The following is a 19,404-nucleotide window of genomic DNA, read 5'->3' on the forward strand; positions in this document are numbered from 1 at the left end:
TATTTCATTGATATACATTACGTATTTGACGATAAAATTAAGAAAGAGACAAATCAACTGATTCAAGGTAATAAAAAGAAAACAAAAGTAAGAGACATTCAAACTGCACAAAACATCTGAACAAAAGACAGAAATAGAGCAAAAGACAACTAAAATGAAGGGAAAACAACAAAATAAAAACATATAAAAATAAATGAATTAAAAAGAATAGATAAAAAATAAGTAGATAGATAAATGAATAAATAAAGAAAGAAAGAAAGAAAGAAAGAAAGAAAGAAAGAAAGAAAGAAAGAAAGAAAGGAAGAAAGAAAGAAAGAAAGAAAAAGAAAGAAAGAAAGAAAGAAAGAAAAAAAGAAAGAAAGAAAGAAAAAATGAAAGAAAGAAATACAAAAACATAAATAAATAAATTAAAACAACAACAACAACAACAAAGAAACAACAACCAAAGGCAAGAAACTGAACATAAGTCAATAAACTATACCAAAGATAGCTATCAAACAAAACTGAACCAAATATTCTGAATAAATAAGCTAGTAGGTGTCTATAGTTAATTTTATTGACACGCATTCATTACTTTATATGGAATGGTCATCTAATTAGATATAATTAAATACTAATAGTGAAAACAGATGAGACATTTTTTTGATATTTGGTATAATACTTCCGATTTGTAGTCGGAATTGATTTGAGCCGTGTCACGACAAAACCAACATAGTGGGTTTGCGACCAGCCTGCGCATCCGCGCAATCTGATCAGGATCCATGCTGTTCGCTATCAGTTTCTCTACTTGTAATAGAGTTGGTAAGCGAACAGCATGGATCCTGACACGGCTCATATAATATCATTGGTGGTAATGACAGTGTAAACAGTGTAAAAAAATAGTGGCCTTTCAAAAAAAAAAAAGATTATTTAAATTTGGCAATATGTTAAATTGTTCAAATGGTTGTTGTTCCTGTTTACAATTACTTTTATGACTGATTTTTTATCTGCTTTGCATAGTATTTAATATGCGTATGTTAATATTTTTCCCCATGTCTTTTTCATCCGTGAACAATTTAAATTCTTGTTGTATTGGTCTAAAATCAACTTGACTTCGATTAAATCAAATAATAACCTGAAATCAAGTAATATATTTATATAGTAGTATTTATTTTTAATATTCATTTTATACAACCTATCGAATGCATTGTTAATAGAGGAAATTTATACTGTGGGCACTGGCAATCGAGATTTGAAATTGTGAAATTTGTAAACAAATTTCAATGTACTAAATCTAATGGTATTTCCAAAGACTGAATAAAAAATAATAAAACCAATTTTTTATGAGCAATAAAATAAAATAAATAAATTAAAATAAATAAAAGAATAAATAAAGATGGAGGCTACATTTACATAATTATGGTATAATTGAAATTCAGTAGTTAAAAACTGTCACCATTAATTATATATAATTATATATATAGGCAAATAAAGCTTCTGTTATCTTGTACTGTACATGTACATTATTTATAAACATTTTATGTATTTGAATGAACAATATTGTGAATGTATCAAAATCATTTTACCTACTGCACGTGCGTGTTCATTATCGTTTATATTTAAATGTTGAACAAGTTATGGCCTTAGTGCGGGAAAATGATGAATGACCTTTTTGTACATTATTTAATGAAGCCCTTTTTAAATTTAGAATCTTTCCCACTTTTAAATTTTTCGAAGCATTTCTATAAAAGAAAATCAAAAATCAATAAGGGGCCCCAATTTTAACCGTACTGTATATTACCTTCCCAAAAAATCTAAAAAAGGGGCCAATTTATTTTTTGGGTGCTTTTAACTTTTGGGAGTCAGTTTGAGAATTGGTCGTTTTTAAGGTTTGAATGTTTTTCCCCTTTTTTGAAAGTCTCTAGGAAAAGCATTAGTTTTTTGACATTTTGGGCCGGAAATTTCCTCCGTGAAAGCTTTGTGGTATTTTTAAATTTGCAAAACAGCAAAAAACTGGCACCATATTTATTTTTTTTACCGGAATATAAATTTTAAAAAATACTTAAGTAACAGAAATATCTTGCACGGGGGATATTAATTTTTTACAAAAAGCAGGTCAATTTATGAATCGAGAGATTCTTTAAAAATGAATAGGCTTTTAATCCTTTATCTTGAACATATACACTTTAATCAATAATATATTTAAAGTGTTGTTTACTCTTTTTCTGGGTGCTTCTGGGGGGAAATCAATTGATTCCAGGCACTTTTTAAGTTTTGAAAATTGAAAAAACCCTCAATCCTGTGCTAGAGGGCATGAGGAATGTTGCACTTGTTCATTATCTTTTATGTACAGACTCAATCAAACTATGTTTGCAATTATTTTTACATTATTATCTCACTATTTATGAAATGATGGGCCTTCCATTGTGGATCAGTTCCCTTTAATAACTTTCAATCTGAGTATTAGCTGTATCATTCTATTAATGGTTAAGATGATTGTTTTCTTCTTTTCACAGATAACAGTTCAGGTACGACCACGCCGGCATCACTCGGGGGTCTCCGTGAATTCACGTATAGTTTCCAATCAACACCTATCATAAGCACCGATGGCCTGCCCTCCCCAATGCCACCTGGTAATAGGCAACGTCGTGCATCAATGCAAGACGCTATAGATTTCCGGAAAATAGATTCAAAACTTTACGATAGAAGGGTATGTAAGATAATTAACACTAAGACTTAAAAAGTAAAACATGACAAAGGGTACATTAGTATGATATCGAAACATATTTATTAAAACTTTATTCACGTCCAAAAAGAAAAAAGGAAACATCACGTTCTTTATTTAATTTGTTTGGAGGTACACTCGGACCTTATTAACCTAGTTAATTAAACAGATACAATTCACCGCAGGTATCCCATCCTCTATTCAAAGAAAAAAATATTTTTAATCACAAACATTTTGTTCACACCCTTAGTCTTTTATTACAAAATAAATAATTGAGGCCGATACGCCAGGCCATAAAAGTTAAGACACTCTTCCTTTATTTTCAATAATACGTAAAAGTGTCACAGTGCACGTGACATTGCGTGACCAAAGAACTGGACATAATTTGGAACATTCTCATTAGGATTTCCGTGAATTAGAGTAATTAAGTAGGGCTTTGACAATAAAAATCAAGATGTGACATTTACTTCTTTTGCTAATTACTAAGTGAAAGCAATTTAAGACTTATAAAGTATAGAACCATTTGTCAACTACCGTTATTTAATTTAGATCACGATGACTGATCCTGGTGAACTGTGTTTGATTAGGCTAATATATTGTCTATCATACTACATACTAATTGCTATCCTTTTTTTTATTACAGTCGTTACAAAGACAACAGTCTGTCGCAAGCATCGAGGAGGATCCTCTTGGAAGTATTAACTTTAGTATCGAATTTAACTACAAAACAAGCTTGCTCACTGTGTACCTTGTTGAAGCAGAAAATCTTGTATCACGTGACTTTAGTGGAACTTCTGATCCATATTGTAAAGTATGCGTTCTTCCCGACAGACGAAATCAGTAAAAAAGCAAAGTTCATAGAAAAACTACGAATCCTGTTTTTGACGAAGAATTTATTTTTGAAATTGATCCAGATATTTAACATACCATGACTCTCGAATTGCTCATTTTTGACTATGACCAGATTTCGCGACATGACTGCATTGGACAAGTTAAATTGCCCCTAGATAATGTGGATTTTTCTCAGCGACAAACGTACTGGAAACCTATTGCCAAAAGGGAACAAAAAGGAATATCAACGGTAGGCATCATCTTTATGAATTTCTTTTAAAGGACTTCCACTGAGGTCGTAAAGCCTAGAAACATAAATTTGAATTTTAACATAGATCAGCCGGGCCACTTGAAACAGAAAGATTTATTAAAATGATTAAAGAATAAACTAAACATTGCATTTTTGACCCATTCTCGACCCATTTTGGGTGAAAAGCGTTGTAACCTTTTTCAAGTTATGTCATTTTTTCACTTAGAAAGAACTATATTCCCTGGAAAAAACGGGATCTGAAAATTTGCACACAAGTTTATTGGTTTTTAAATTAATAATTAAAAAAACGGAAAAATGATTTGTTCAGAGACCTCATTGGAGTCCTTTAAATCTTAGCCTTACTTATTGGACATAAAATAATGACAAAAATGAACAGTTGAATGTTGAAAACTAGGTCAACTAGTGCACTCAAATGGTAAAATATACAAAAGTTGAGAAAAATGTTAAGTTGTTGTGCCATTCTTAGCTCGATTGCGGTTAAATCTATTTTTTGGGGGGTTATTTTGCACAATACAAATGATAATTCTTGATAGAAAGTGTGATAGAATAATCTGCAATTTTGCAAATTAGATTTCACTGCAGTCCTACGTTAAATGTAAAAATGATACAAGAATTTGAAACATATTTCCAGTCCTTTCGTGTCAAAAAACTTACATGGAATCCATAGCTTTTATATGACAAAGTTTTAAAAGTGCCTTTAAACTTTGATTCTTACCGATAAGAAAATCTTCAAGATAAACCCCAATGTGTTTTTGATGATGTAATATATATCTTTTTTTAAAACTCAGATTCTTACTGACGCTTCAGTATATTGCGTAGCGTAGAGTATCTGAGCATAAAAAAAACACGAAGGTTTTAATGTCATGTCTGCATACTTTAAGTTAACATATCTTGTAAAAGATATCCTTGTTTTAGTCTCTTTAATATCTCTGTCCTTGTTGCTTTTTTTGTTGAAAATCTGACCTCGTTGTCGTTCACTGTATATTTTCTATGTTATCCTTTAAAAAATGATCATATCAAAATAATTTGCTTTTTCTTCAGAATGGTGACCTAATATTTTCTCTAGGCTACTTGTCTAGTGCTGAAAGATTAACAGTTGTGGTAATGAAAGCCCAGAAACTTACGACACACTGAAGAAGGCAAAATAACAATGGGTAGGTACATACCCTTTAACAAATTCAATATATGAGTATGAATAATACATGTATTGGGCCATTTAAAGATAATTGAATCAGATAAATTCATGTATAAAACGAAAATAGTCATTAACTACAACATTTATTACTTTTTTTGCCATTTAATACAGTCACCTGGTAAGTCGAATTTTTTGTATGAACGTTTTCATGCTTTGCCAATAAAATACTTTTAGTAAAGTAATTACTGTTGGCCTGACATCGTAACTTAATTATCCAATGTCGTCGAAAAATAAACTCAATTTTCCTAAAAAAGCAACAAGAGCTCCGGGCCAGACGTATTGTCACTCAGTAATGAGCTTTGTGACAATATTTCTCTGCTAAAACGATATACGGAATGCCAATGTCAATAAATGTAGAAGATTGTTTCTTAATAATATACCTTTTTAGTTATCTTTCGTCTTAATATTTTGCTGATGGGGTTGTAATATATTATCTGTTATAAAGATGACCGACTGGTTATATTATTTGTTATATAAAGATTTTTTACAGGTTATAGGGCCTTATATAAACGGTTGTTTGGAAATATAATCAGAGGCGAGGATTATATTGCAAACAACCGTTTATATACAGCCAAATAAGCTATCAGGAATATTTAAAACAAATTTATAATACAACAAGCATCAATTTTAGAGCAAAAAGTAATATTTTTATATATCGACAGCAGCCGTGTTTATTATTAGCTATAAAGAATTTTGACAGGTTTTATGGCTCAATATTATATTGCAAAAAATAACGTTTATATACGGACATATAAACTGTCAGCAATATTAATAACGAGTTTATAATGCTGAAAACTCTCTTTTTTAGATTAAAAACAGGATTTTTTCCTAAATTGATAGCAGCCGTGTATACAGTCCGTTTAATCGTCACGAATATCCAATGAAAAGCGACGTTACAAACTTACAGTTTTATAACATTCGGTATATAAGGTGGCAGCTTTTATAGTCAAAACTAATTATATGCGATGATAATATTGCAAATTACCACTTATACAGCGCCATAAAACATGCCAGTTATCTTTGTCACGAATTTATAATACAGCAGAACCATACTGTTTTACGACAAACGATAACAACATCATTAACTTACAACAGGCGTGCTTGTACATTACATAAGTTTCGATTTTCCATGAACAACTACTATACAAACGTGCAGTATATATTATAATGAATTTTTATATAACTTACCAATTTCTTCATGTTGCGATAAACGTTCAATAGGACGTGATATTAACCGGTGATTTTCATCTGTCCGATTCAACACCGCATAATACTTTCTACTTAGCTCCCTCTTCTCAAAAGGCGCCTGCTAAATTTAAACCTTTTCTTATTTAGAAAAACAATCGGGTTAATGGCACTAACAATAATAAAGTACTAGGAATCCGACCCTAAACCCCTTCCTCAAAACTTAAACTACTCAATTTGCCATCTGTAATAAAATACGCGCGATGACATAAAACTTTTAACGCGCTTTGTATATAAACAAAACAAACCTTGTTTTTTTAACTTGAACAGAGAATAATGATACAAAATGATAACAAATTTTAAAATCATATGCAGAATGTTTACTATTACAAACCTTGGTATAAACATTATAATTACTTGGGTTTTGAAATACAAAGTCAAAATATTGGCAAAATCTAAGGGATTCGGCTATTTGGGAAACCTTTCACCTTATCATCATGCAATGATTTTTCGAGTATTAATAATAAGTAGCGACTAGGAAAGCACGATAATTGTTTTAAAAAAAGAAACGGCATACGAACGTGTGCGTACAAGAGATATTTCTTGAAATATAACTCTGTTCTATAATGTTACATATTTTAACTACCTTTCTTTGTATAAGTTACAATGATATAAACATTTTCAGATCCCTACGTAAAAGTTTTGCTCAGTTTTGGTAACGGCAAGAAATCAAAAAAGAAGAAGACATCAACGAAGCACAATGTACTCACGCCCGTGTGGAACGAGGCGTTAACCTTTAATCTGCCAAAAGACTTCTTGAACTCTGTTTCTCTGGAGTTCCATGTATGTCATGACAATAAAATGGGAAATGATGAAATTCTAGGACGAACAAAGATCTCGAAAGATTCAAATGGGGATGAAAGATTTCACTGGGATGAAATGGTGAACTGCAGAAGTGCAATTGCCAGATGGCATACCCTCACGTCGAAGTGATGATTTCACAATTCAAGCTAATCTTGTGAAAAATCAAACTTGTTTCTTTGAGGTCAGCTGGAGATCTTAATTTTATTTATCCAAATTGGATGAGAGACATCGATATATCTGTTTTGTTATTGTTTAACAGCGTTGAAGCACCCGAATTATATATTGATGAGTATTTACACAATTTTTTCAGGAAAGGGAAACAGTTATGGTCACGTGATACAGAACTCATATTGTAACAATCTCTGTTATACCTTTTATACCAGTCGATTATATTTTGTTCATTACCTGTCTTTTCCCGCTTGTTAAATTAAAGTCCTAATTTCCCAAGTTTGTTACAAAAAACATCAGTTTTGTGTAAACGTTTCTGTAGTCATCGATGTATTTATATGACTTTGTAATCAAACATATTGTTGTTAATGGAAACAAATAAAGTGATATAGAAAATGAACTTTTATGTTTTTCACGCAATGTATGGAATGAAATGTGGACCTAATTTACTATTACCTTTTAAAATATAAGAATAAGATATATCCTTATCAGAGCGCAAATTTTTTTTTATTGTTACAATAAAAAAAAGTTATTTTTTTAAAAGGGAGCCTACAACACCTCGGGAAAAATAAAAGGGAAAATTCCTTTTTTTTTATAAAAAATATATACAATTTTAAAAAATTTACGAAGATGTTTAGCTCTTGAAGGTTTTCTTAATTTCAAAAACCTATTCTGTATTTAAAAATTTTTTTAAAAAAAAAACCCTGTAAAATGTGTTTTTTTTTTGTTTGAAATAGTTGTTTTAAATATACCCAAATTTTTTTCCTTTTGGAACCCAAATTTTGGTTTCATAAATATTTCACCCCCAAATTTCCGTGGGCCCCCCTTATATGATTTTTTTAGGGGGGGTTGGGTTTTGTTTTTATTTTTTTGGTAATTTTAGGAATTTAATGTTTATAATTTAAAAAAATGTTTTTTTTTTCTTAAATTTTCATTAAAAAAGGATTTGGGGTTTTTCTTGGCTTTAAAAAAGTGATAATGATTACGCTAACAGTTAAAGCAGCATGCCACCAGATTTATATGAATATTTATGAAAATGTTGAAGATTAAATTTAAAAAGTAAATATTTTGGAGTGAACAAAGAAAGTCAACAATGTACACATTGCAAACGACTCTTTGCAATCCCCAGTTTAATTTTGGAAAAGAGGTCACAGTATACAAAACAGTCCTTGTTATCTGGTGATAAAAATATAAAATCAGTCATAAATTGCACATATAAATCATCACTTGAATCTTTTTACTTTTTTAACAATCTTCGTACGTTTTCCTGGTTTGATTTGCTTGATATATTTGGTTCATCTCGGGTCATCTGGAAGCATGCTGCTTAAATATATATAATCAAAGAACGAATGTATCCCAATGACATAGGTCGTATCTACCTATATGCAAGTCAGGGAGCAAGATTACATTAAATAAATTTATTAAAACTAGTATTCAAACAATAGCTAATCATAACTTATATTCAAGATTATCTAGTCTTCTGTCTTTAGTGAGTAACGTTTTATTAACTCTAATTAAAAAGCCTTGGTTATCATAAAGATATGCTGTTGTATCATTATTTACAATATTTATAACATATAACGAGCTTGGAAACTGGACAAAATGCGTTTTATAGTCGACGCAGCATTCCTTACAAATTTCATTTTTTACAGTATATAGTCTGATTTTATTGACCTGTCAATAATGAATACATTATAGCACTCATTTAAATATTCGACCCCACTTCGGTTTTGTCCGTTTATTTTACGAGAATTAATATGGAGTATATCACTAACGTTTGGAAAACTCCCACTAACTTAATGAAGGTTCTCGTAACATCCGCAATAGCACAGTCGGTTAAGTGATTGCCTAATGCATGAGAGGTCCGAAGTTCGATCCCTCTTTTGACATTCTTTTTAGACTTATTCTCTCTTTATTTTAGGTATATTTTAAAGAAAATTGTCAAGCGCTTGCAAAATTGTCTACACGGAATGAAACAACTAAGAAACACTGAATTGTTCCATTTTATATTTTATTTTACGGCACTGAAATTACATTTATTGATTATAATCCGAATGAATTTTCAGTATCAATTATATACAAAAATATAGTATTTTACAAAGAGTAACAAAACATATTAAAAACAGAACAACCATAACTTCAAAAATTTTGAAAATAGTTATGAATAAGAAAAAACCCTGGACTTGTGTCTCGATCTTACAACATGTAAGACATTTTGATATTATATACCCGTGGTTTACCCTATTGCGCTATAACGGTCAGTGTAACTAATTTACAGAAACTAGATGAATTTAATCACATCTTACTGCGTACCTCTCACGGAATTTACCGAACATTTATCGAATATTAATATATTCTGTGCATTGACCGTATAATGAGTATGGAATTGACAGGTTAATAAAATCAAACAATACACTATATTGTAGCCGTGTATGCCATTGTCACTGATAATTACGCATGGAGATGTCTTAACTGATATGCACTAAGGCTCAATAAATATTCATTATACTCTTTTATTGACCAGGGCATATCTATTGATATTTTGATAAACTTAGATTAGCATAATTAAGGGCAATACATAATATCACGCACCGATGTAAATAGTTAATTATGTAGTGGAACCATGCGTTGTACCGCGGTTCATTTAAGAACAAAGCATTGCAAATATCCAAATTTTTGCTTTAAATGTTGAAGACTAAATATCATTCACCATGCGCGATTATATTACTTAATATACGAACTATATTATGGAGGAGGAAAATTAGTCGAAGAAGAAACTTACGAAGTTAGAACAGCAAACTATGATGACGTTTACTATATCTGTATCAGGGACGTTGACTAGTCGGGCATGGAATACATACAAACCATTTGGCACCGAATTAAATATTTAAAACAGGAACATAGAATTATTATTTGACCAGCTGCAATAATCGTATAATCTTTTAAGGCTGTATAGAATATGGATTGCGAGATATGACGCATCTCTCATTATATCTTCACATTACTGTTAGTGGGTTGAAGTTTAGATTTTACCCTTATTCTTAATTTGAACTAACTGCACAACGAATGAATATCAGCAGAAATAGTTTCACACAACAACGACATATGTCACCCATAGAGTAAATATTTTCTTCAAACAGTAACAAAAGTATGAATTCAATTAGTATAATAATTAGCAAAGAAATGAAATATTGCATGCACGGAGAGCAGTTGCGACATATCCACGCCATCAACCTTTCACTAACAAATTGGAAAACATCCCCAATTTTCGTTATCATGCAATCACGGTTTTAGCACCAACAATGCAAATAAATCTTGTATGTGGTCATTTGGTATTTAAGTTCCACTGTTATATACTTTGCATCATTTCAAAAGTGTGACTGTTTTTATTCCAAATGAACACCATACATGTATTTACTTATGATTATGGTGATTCTAGATTAAGAGTTTATTCCAACAGCATTTCAATTATTCAGATAACACCTGCGACGTTAACTTATTTACATACGCATCTACAATCAACATTACCAAATTATGTTAAATAGTTTAAGAAAAAAATGTTTTCATAAAACTAGGCTTCCAATTTAATTTTAATTTAAAAATTGCCATTTAGAAATGTAGGAACAAAACTATTTGAAAATACAGTATTCAATATGCTTCTACTAACTTTAAGATAAAGGAGCGGAAAAGGATGCCTTACTATACATATACATGTGTCGGCAGTAAACATGACGTAAAAATAAAAAAAAAAAATGTTATTTTATTTTCCTCTAAATTTATCTAATTTTTCTTAAACAAATTGCATTTTCTTTGACGAGGTGTTCTCTTGTCCTCAATAAAATAAGAGTTTAATACATATAATGTATATAATGAAACATTTCTGTTTTGTCTTAAACATTTTTACTGAATATACTCCAGGGAAATAATGTAAAATGAATGGCATAATATAGAGAATTAAATTATCCAATTATTTAAACAAGAATGTCTTTGTTCTTATTGACTTTGTTTTGTTAAAGGATATCACAATGCTTCTAAATATACCAAAACAATATTTTAACTATCTTTTTATGAGTGATTTTAGATCCTTAAAAAAAAATTTATCTGTTCCATGTCGTCAATGATAATGCCAAAGAAAGTGGGTCCAATTGCCAATACTTCTTAATTTGATTGAATGTGTTACTTAGATATAAATTCAAAGATAAATCCCTCTGATTCTGCGCAAAGTAACACAATAAAATAAATGCTGGCGATTTCGCATGTATAGACAATCGACAATTAACTCTGATTATCAAGATCTTAATACATACAGATATGCTACTTGTATCATTAATAGCGTGAAACGAGCATAGAAAATCGAACCAGTTCAACGCAGCAGTTCAGTACAGTTTCCTGTACTCAATATTAGTTGCAGCCCCGGTGTTTAGTCATTGCCATAGAAATTACACATGGAGATGTCTTAACTGATATGCACTAAGGCCCTCATTAAATATTCACAATACTGTTTAATTGACCAGACTATATTTTAATGTATTTACATAAGCATATTTTGTAAACAAATTGTATGGCAGTTATTATGTGCATAAGCGATGGAAACAGTAAAATATGGCAGCGGATGGTATTCATTTTACCAGCGATTCATTTCGTGGTCAAACCATTGCCAATATCCATATTATTGGTCTAAATATTGAAAACTTAATCATATGCACCATATGCGATTATATTACTTAATATACGAATGGAGAAAGGAAATATGTAGAAAATGAAGACACCCAAAAACCCATGGGTGGAAATTTATTATTTTCTTTTGTTCCCGGGAAACCCCACAGACGGACATTGGGGAAAAATGTACAAAAATTTCGAAATAAACCTCTAAAGTCCACATTGTTTACATGAAAAACTCCAATATCAAAAATTTGAACCAAAATTTTGGGGGCCCCCTTAGGTTTGTCTATAAAAAGTCTTTAAAACTCTCTTTTAAAAATATTGATTAAAGGAAAAAAAAGTGAATGTTTAAGGGGTTTTTCAATAAAATTAAAAAAAGTATAACATACAAAGACATTAAAAAAATAATTTTTAAAAAAAACATCCCAAAAGAAAATATATTTTCCCCTTCCAACCCGTAAAAAGAGAAAGTGAATTCAATTAAATATAATAATTAGGAAAGAAATTAAAAATCGCCAAAAACATGAAAAAACGTTGCGACATATTTCAGGCCCAAACATCCTTTTTACTAACAAATTGGAAAGCATCCCCAATTTACCGTTATCATACAAGTATCCCAGTTTTAGCACCCATATTGCAAAGAAATCTTGCATGTGCTCATTTGTTATTTAAGTGTCACTAGTTATATACTTTGTATCATTTCAACACTGTGTTTATTTTTGTTACAAATGAACACCATATGTTCTTATGACTATGATGATTTTAGATTTGAAGACTTTACAAATAAATATTTTAGAAAACATGATGTACGTAATAACCAAAAATTGTTATTTTATTTTATTTCAAATTTATTTAAAAGTTTTTTTAACAAATAAGACTTTCATTGACAAAGTGTTCTCTGTTCCGCAATAAACTAAAAGTTTAATAATATAATGTATATAACATTACCCAATTGCTTAATCATTTGTTTTACTTTATACTTTAAAACATCATTTATACTCCAGGGAAATAATGTAAATGTTTGGTATTAAATAAAAGAATGTAAATGAAAAGTATTATGTAGTGATAGATTTTACACCAATTTAAACAAACATCTTGTTGGTTCTTCATGAAGTTTTGTGTTCGTCTGTTAGGATATTATAAGACTTCTTTAATGTAGTTATAATAAGTTGACAGTAGATCTACTGCAATGAATGTTTAGACGTTATATTTCATGAAAGTTTTGTAAAATGCACAACGAACAATGTTTTAATAGCAATGCCATTGAAAAGTTTCAACAAGCAGTACATTCTGACCATATTGAATAAGTTACTTCAATATAAAAGAAAGTTAATCTCTCTGATTAAATACAATAAAAATGCTTAATAAACTATACAAATGTATTTTAATATGCATTTTTAAAAGATATTAGAATGCTTAGATATTCTTCCATACATTTTAGTATTCTCTGATATTTCAAGCTCCATAGTCACTTTAATCTTTGCCAAGTTTTCGATTAGATGCTATACAAAAGCTGTTTAAGGAACTGTTACAAAGAAAAAATATAGAATAAAATGGAAAAAGAAAACAGTTTTGTAAATGGATACGTTCTGCAATGTTGTAACAGTTACTTTGTAAGATATAAGTGGCGACATTTACGCAGCATTTCTGAATACATTGTATATGTAATAAATGAGGCGTTTAATTTGTTTAATTTGGTAATTATACAGTCCAAAACACAGAGACTAAAAAAGCAACAGTATCTAATTTAATTCATATTTAATGTCCATATGTTTCAATTCATTTTACAATTATTTTAATATGTGGTTCATAATTAATATAGTTTTGATTTTCTCTCAGATAAATTGTTTTGAATATGATATGACAAGCATCGTATGTATAAAAATAGATTTGCACATTGAACACGTTGACAAATCTTTCTCTTTGTTCTATGACCAGCATACACTATTATTTAACTTATGTAAATATCTACTAAATAATTCATACAAGTGTTATACTGTAAAGATGAAAATTAGTGACTACTCAATACATTGCACTCGTTTGTCGGCAAATGTTCTGAAAAGGAGATAACGTGCAATTAAGATATCCGAATGATACTTTATATGCTGTTTAACAGGTAAGAAACCCTGAAAAGAAAACGTTTATGGCAAATATGTGCCAATTCTTTTTTTTTCCTTTTGCAATTTTACTGTATACATTTATGAGTCCGCGCATTGTACACACATAATAAATATATATTTTCTAATATTGCTACACGTGTCTCGTAAATAAGCGCTTTTGTCATGCTAGTATGTTAAACATTGTCAGAACTTTGTTATTGCTTTGACAAAATTACATACAACAAAGTAACAAATTTAATCCACATTTCAAGACATAAACCACCTTAAGCTGTATGCATGTATGATTTTTAATTTGATTGATTTCAGCAGAATATAATATTTCAATCCAAACTGTATACCGTTTCAGTAGACATTACAAAGAAGGTACCGATAGAGTAAATCACCGCACAAATCCCCAGAAGTATTGCCTGATGTCAACGTTAGTTAAATCTGAATAAAGATATCATTTTATTCGAGCCAGCTTATTATATGAACATATTAACATATATATTAGGAAAATGGGGTTCAGACAGATCTCAATCGTGTGATATTAGATACAACGTTAAATATTCTTATGTAAGTCAAATAGCATAGAATAGTTCATATTAGGTCATAACATATTTTTTATGTACAAGACATCTCAGCTACAACTAATGTTTTATGTTTCTAATATCATTGCCATTATGCATAAATAATAGGATCATATCAGAAGGAGGCGGACAGACTACCGTGTAAAAATATAATTTTATCGGTTCAGATAATGGAAATATCTGTCTTAGCAAAAATATGATACAATTCATTAGGAAGAGAGTGAGACAAAACAGTTTGATATTTGACAGGCTTTCAGAGCACCGCTGTTTAAATATTGAAAATACTATTTTTTCATTGTAATTGCTAGTTTTATGTCGGCTTTAAAATGTATTTTATGCTATAGTTATTTTAGAAGTTAAAAAACGTTAAGCAGTGGCTGACTACCTTAACAATAGTTAGTTGCTTCGCGTAACGCCGTCTGTCAGAACAACTAATGTAAGAACAAAAAACAAAAAACTAATCGTGCTTGCTTTCGTGTTGCATCGATTTCTAATTCCGGATTTCTTCTCAAAGTTTTTTTATTGTCATTTAAAACAAGTCAGATGTCTACATAATTGCAAGTGTTCAATAGTTGTAAAATACATTGTCTTTCCCCAGGGTTATAATTATTACTGTAATTTTCATAATTTTCTGATGGGTTAATATCAAGATTCAAATGTCCGCAAATTATCACATTGTCATTACAAATATTCAAATATAGTACAGGAAAAAAGATAAGATAAACAAGAACAGGGTTAAAAAATTATTCAATCCTTATAAAATATACCCGAAAAACTCATTCTTCGAGTGATAAAACTTTAGGGTTTCACTGAATGAAAAAAAATCTTAGTAGAAATGTGTGGGAAATCAAATTTAGAAGGAATGATGTTAAGTTCGAAATGCCTTTTGTAGTAGAAGGAAAGTATTTAAACATAAGCAACACATTCTTTAAATTCATATCTTAACTGTATTGTACATGATAGTAAGGGTAGTAGATATCTTTATGATATCCTTATTGATACAGACAGTTAAATTGTTCATAATTGTTCATAAAAGACCTAAATCACTTTTTTTTTTTGAATATTTGTACAGTCTTAAATACTGTAAAAGAAATTAATAATATATTAATGACAAGTGCGTTTTTCAAATAAATATTACAGGTAGTAAATTATGCTCATACTGCAATCTTCGTAGAGAAACAATTGAACATTTTTCTATCAATGCACGTGTTGTGCAATCATGCGATAATCTTATTACCGAAACATGTTAATATAATCATTCATTTCATAAGCATTTTCAAAGAAATTAAGCTCGTCCAAAACACAGACATACTACTATCGTGGATATACATGCATAAAAACGACACAAAACGTCTGATATTAAATAATACACAATCGAAGAACGAGCTGCTACATCGATTACATTAATAAACATGATATATACAAGTGTATCTGTCATACGTCAAGACAATAGATTTAGTTTAAGCAACCTCCATTATAATGACAAAATGAATGTAAAATAGAGGACATTTTCAAAGGTAAGAAATAAAATAGAGGAACATGGAATCTAGAAGAAATAAACCATTAGGCATATCATGACGATGCTAAACGTCTTATATCTAATATCACATTCTATAAAATTGTGTGTGTTAGAACAAGTGAATCGATTCCAACAATAAGAGATGATGTACGCCTATTATATATAAAGACAATACTTTTACTTTGATGTGAAGCCAAAGTGATTATTTCACATAGCAGCTTTCATTACATCCATACGGAAAAGAACGATGTTTCCGAAGATAAAGTAAATGCTGAATGGTCGTCAAGCAGCAACAACAGAACAGCAGTAACGGTGAAAGGAAAAGCAGCACAAAACCAGTTCTCAGCATTTTACATTTAATTTTAGAAATTATCATTTATATCCTCAAGTAACAGTGACAATGTGTATTTGAATTAAAAGACAAGATACGGCCCTGAAACTAACAAACTACAAAAGTGTTCTGTTATCTATGGTGGCATATTTCTGCCACCAGATAACCTGATAAGTAACTAGTCAATTAAGAGGTTAACTAGTTACATAACTAGTTAGCCTGATTACTGACTAGTTAATTAAGAGGGATAACTAGTTACGTAACTAGTTAAGCTGATACCTAACAGGTTAATTAAGAGGTTAACTTGTTACTTAATTAGTAAACCTGATACTTAACTAGTTAATTAAGAGGTTAACTAGTTACATAACTAGTTAACCTGATAACTAACTAGCTAATTAAGAGGTTAATTAGTTACGTAACCAGTTAACCTCTTAATTAACTAGTTAGTAATATGGTTATCTGGTGCTCAATTTATCATCATTAATTAACGGAAAACACAATGTGTTAAATTATGCAAGGGTATTTTTTCAATCTATGTGTTGGACTAACAAACTTCCTTGTTTTCTTGCAACAGTTTTTGCAAAATATGACAATGCATTCTACAAATGTCCTTCATCAGTCCATCTTATATCATTTGTTTGAGCATGTTTATCCGTATTTGATTTTCCAAAGACTAGTTAATAAGAATTTCAGGCACGATACCGTCAGTCTTATTTATAGAAAATCATAAACATGCATACATACATGTTTCTAGTACATATAAAAATACAAAATATCAATGCTTCCGATGAAATAGACTAAATTCTTACGATCGGACTTCACGTGTTTCAGCAAATTATTGCAATACATGAACGTTGTGGTCACTTCTTAAATTTTAATTTCAAATGAATTTTATTAGCGGATAGAGTAAATAACATAGTTTATTCTTTTATTGAATGTTTAATGGAAGACACGTGGCCAAATGATAGTGAATAGCCAACGCAGAAGTTCATACAGTACTCTATATTAGTTGTAGCCGTGGTTATTATTGCCATAGATAATTAGACATGGCGATGTCTTAACAGATATGCACTAAGGCTCATTTAATATTCATAATACTCTTTTATTGATCAGACTTCATTTTAATGTGTTTACATTACCATAGTTTGTTAATAGAATTATAGGGTGATTAATGTTATGTCATATGTTTTTGTTGGTGCTCCAGTTGTTTTTGTTTCGTAAATAAATACGTTTTGCAATACTGTAATATGTAACTTTGACAAATACAACAAAGTAACACATTTAAACGACATTTTAAGATATAAACCATCTTAAACGTATATGTATGAGCTTTAATTTGATTCATGTCCATCTCTGATTTGTTTTCAGCAGAATATGATATTTGAATCCAAACTGGATACCGTTTCAGACGACTTCGCAAAGAAGGTACCGATATAGTCACTTATCGTACAGCATGTGACACGAATCCCCTGACGTATTGCCTAATGCCAACGTTAGTTAAATCTGAATTCAGATATCATTTTATTCGAGCCAGCTTATTCTATGAACATATTAGCATATATATTAGAAATTGGGGTTCAGACAGATCTTAATAGGGTGATATTAGATACAACGTTAGATATTCTTATTTAAGTCAAATAGCATAGAATAGTTCATCTTAGGTCATAACATATTTCTTATGTACAAGACATCTCAGCTGCAACTAATGTTTTATGTTTCTAATATCATTATCATTATGCATAGATAATAGGATCATATCAGAAGGAGGCGGACAGACTACCGTGTAAAAATATAATTTTATCGGTTCAGATAATGGAAATATTTGTCTTAGCAAAAATATGATACAATTCATTACGAAAAGATTGAGACAAAACATTGTGATATTTAACAGGCTTTCACAGCACCGCTGTTTTAATATTGAAAATACTGTTTTGTCATTGTAATTGCTAGTTTTATGTCGGCTTTAAAATGTATTTTATGTTATAGTTATTTTAGAAGTTAAAAAACGTTTCGCAGTGGCTGACTACCTTAACAATAGTTAGTTGCTTCGCGTAACGCCGTCGGTCAGAAAAAAAATTAAGAACAAAAAACTAATCGTGCTTGCTTTCGTGTCGCATCATTTTCTTTTTCTGGATTTCTTCTCCAAGTGTTATTTTTTTATTGTCATTTAAAACAAGTCAGATGTCTACATAATTGCAAGTGTTCAATAGTTGTAAAATACATTGTCTTTCCCGAGGGTTATAACTATTACTGTAATTTTTATAATCTACTGATTGAATAATATCAATATTTAAATTTAAATAAAAAATTAAGGTTAAAATGATTTAAAATTGAAAATTTACCGGTCAACAGCAATTGAGCTGTATAACAGCGCCAATTAGAGATATATATTAACTAAAGGTGCAAAGAAATAAAGGAAAAAACACGCTCAAAGCAAGTTGCACGCCATCATTATCATTTCTAAAATAAGGATTTAATGCAAAGAAACAATGTTGGCACAAAGTTATTATCTCTTCAACTTGGACAACTCTATCAATTATCATTTGGTTTCAAGAAATCATACACAGCCTGTTTAATAATGCAAATCTAGTAATAAAAAGTCCACTGATAGTGTATTATGGTTTTGACGATTCGCAATTTCGTTCTTCTCCTGCATTATTTTATAAAACAATCACTTAAGATTCGTTTTAATTTTGCATTTAAGCTAAAGTTAAATTAAGGTATGACCCACCTAATGCATTACCTCCACTTTGAAGAGTACTCAAATAGACTATAACTACTGTCAACAGCATTGAAACTGAGGGGCGCGGGTTCAAGCCCCAGAAGAGGCCCCAGAAGAAGCACTTTTTTTCTTTCTTTTTTTTTCTTTGAACATTATTTGTGTCTCTCAGATCATACTTGATAAGAAAAAAGTGTTTCATTTTAATTATAAAACTATTATTGGTATCTTTTGGCTAAATTGTGCCAAATTTATTATCAAATATG

At 30.1% G+C, this 19,404-nt stretch overlaps 1 long non-coding RNA gene across 1 annotated transcript; it reads left to right on the forward strand.

The window, feature by feature from the left end:
• Positions 1-2,499: 2,499 nt before the first annotated feature.
• Positions 2,500-7,236, forward strand: LOC132738222 (uncharacterized). Its single transcript, XR_009626838.1, has 4 exons — positions 2,500-2,689; positions 3,348-3,785; positions 4,848-4,960; positions 6,872-7,236. It is a non-coding gene; the product is annotated as an uncharacterized LOC132738222 (long non-coding RNA).
• The last annotated feature ends 12,168 nt before the right edge of the window (positions 7,237-19,404 follow it).

The sequence above is a fragment of the Ruditapes philippinarum genome, unplaced genomic scaffold (genome assembly GCF_026571515.1).
Source record: "Ruditapes philippinarum isolate M1 unplaced genomic scaffold, ASM2657151v2 ctg7964_1_1_1_1, whole genome shotgun sequence".
NCBI classification, from domain to species: Eukaryota; Metazoa; Mollusca; class Bivalvia; order Venerida; family Veneridae; genus Ruditapes; species Ruditapes philippinarum.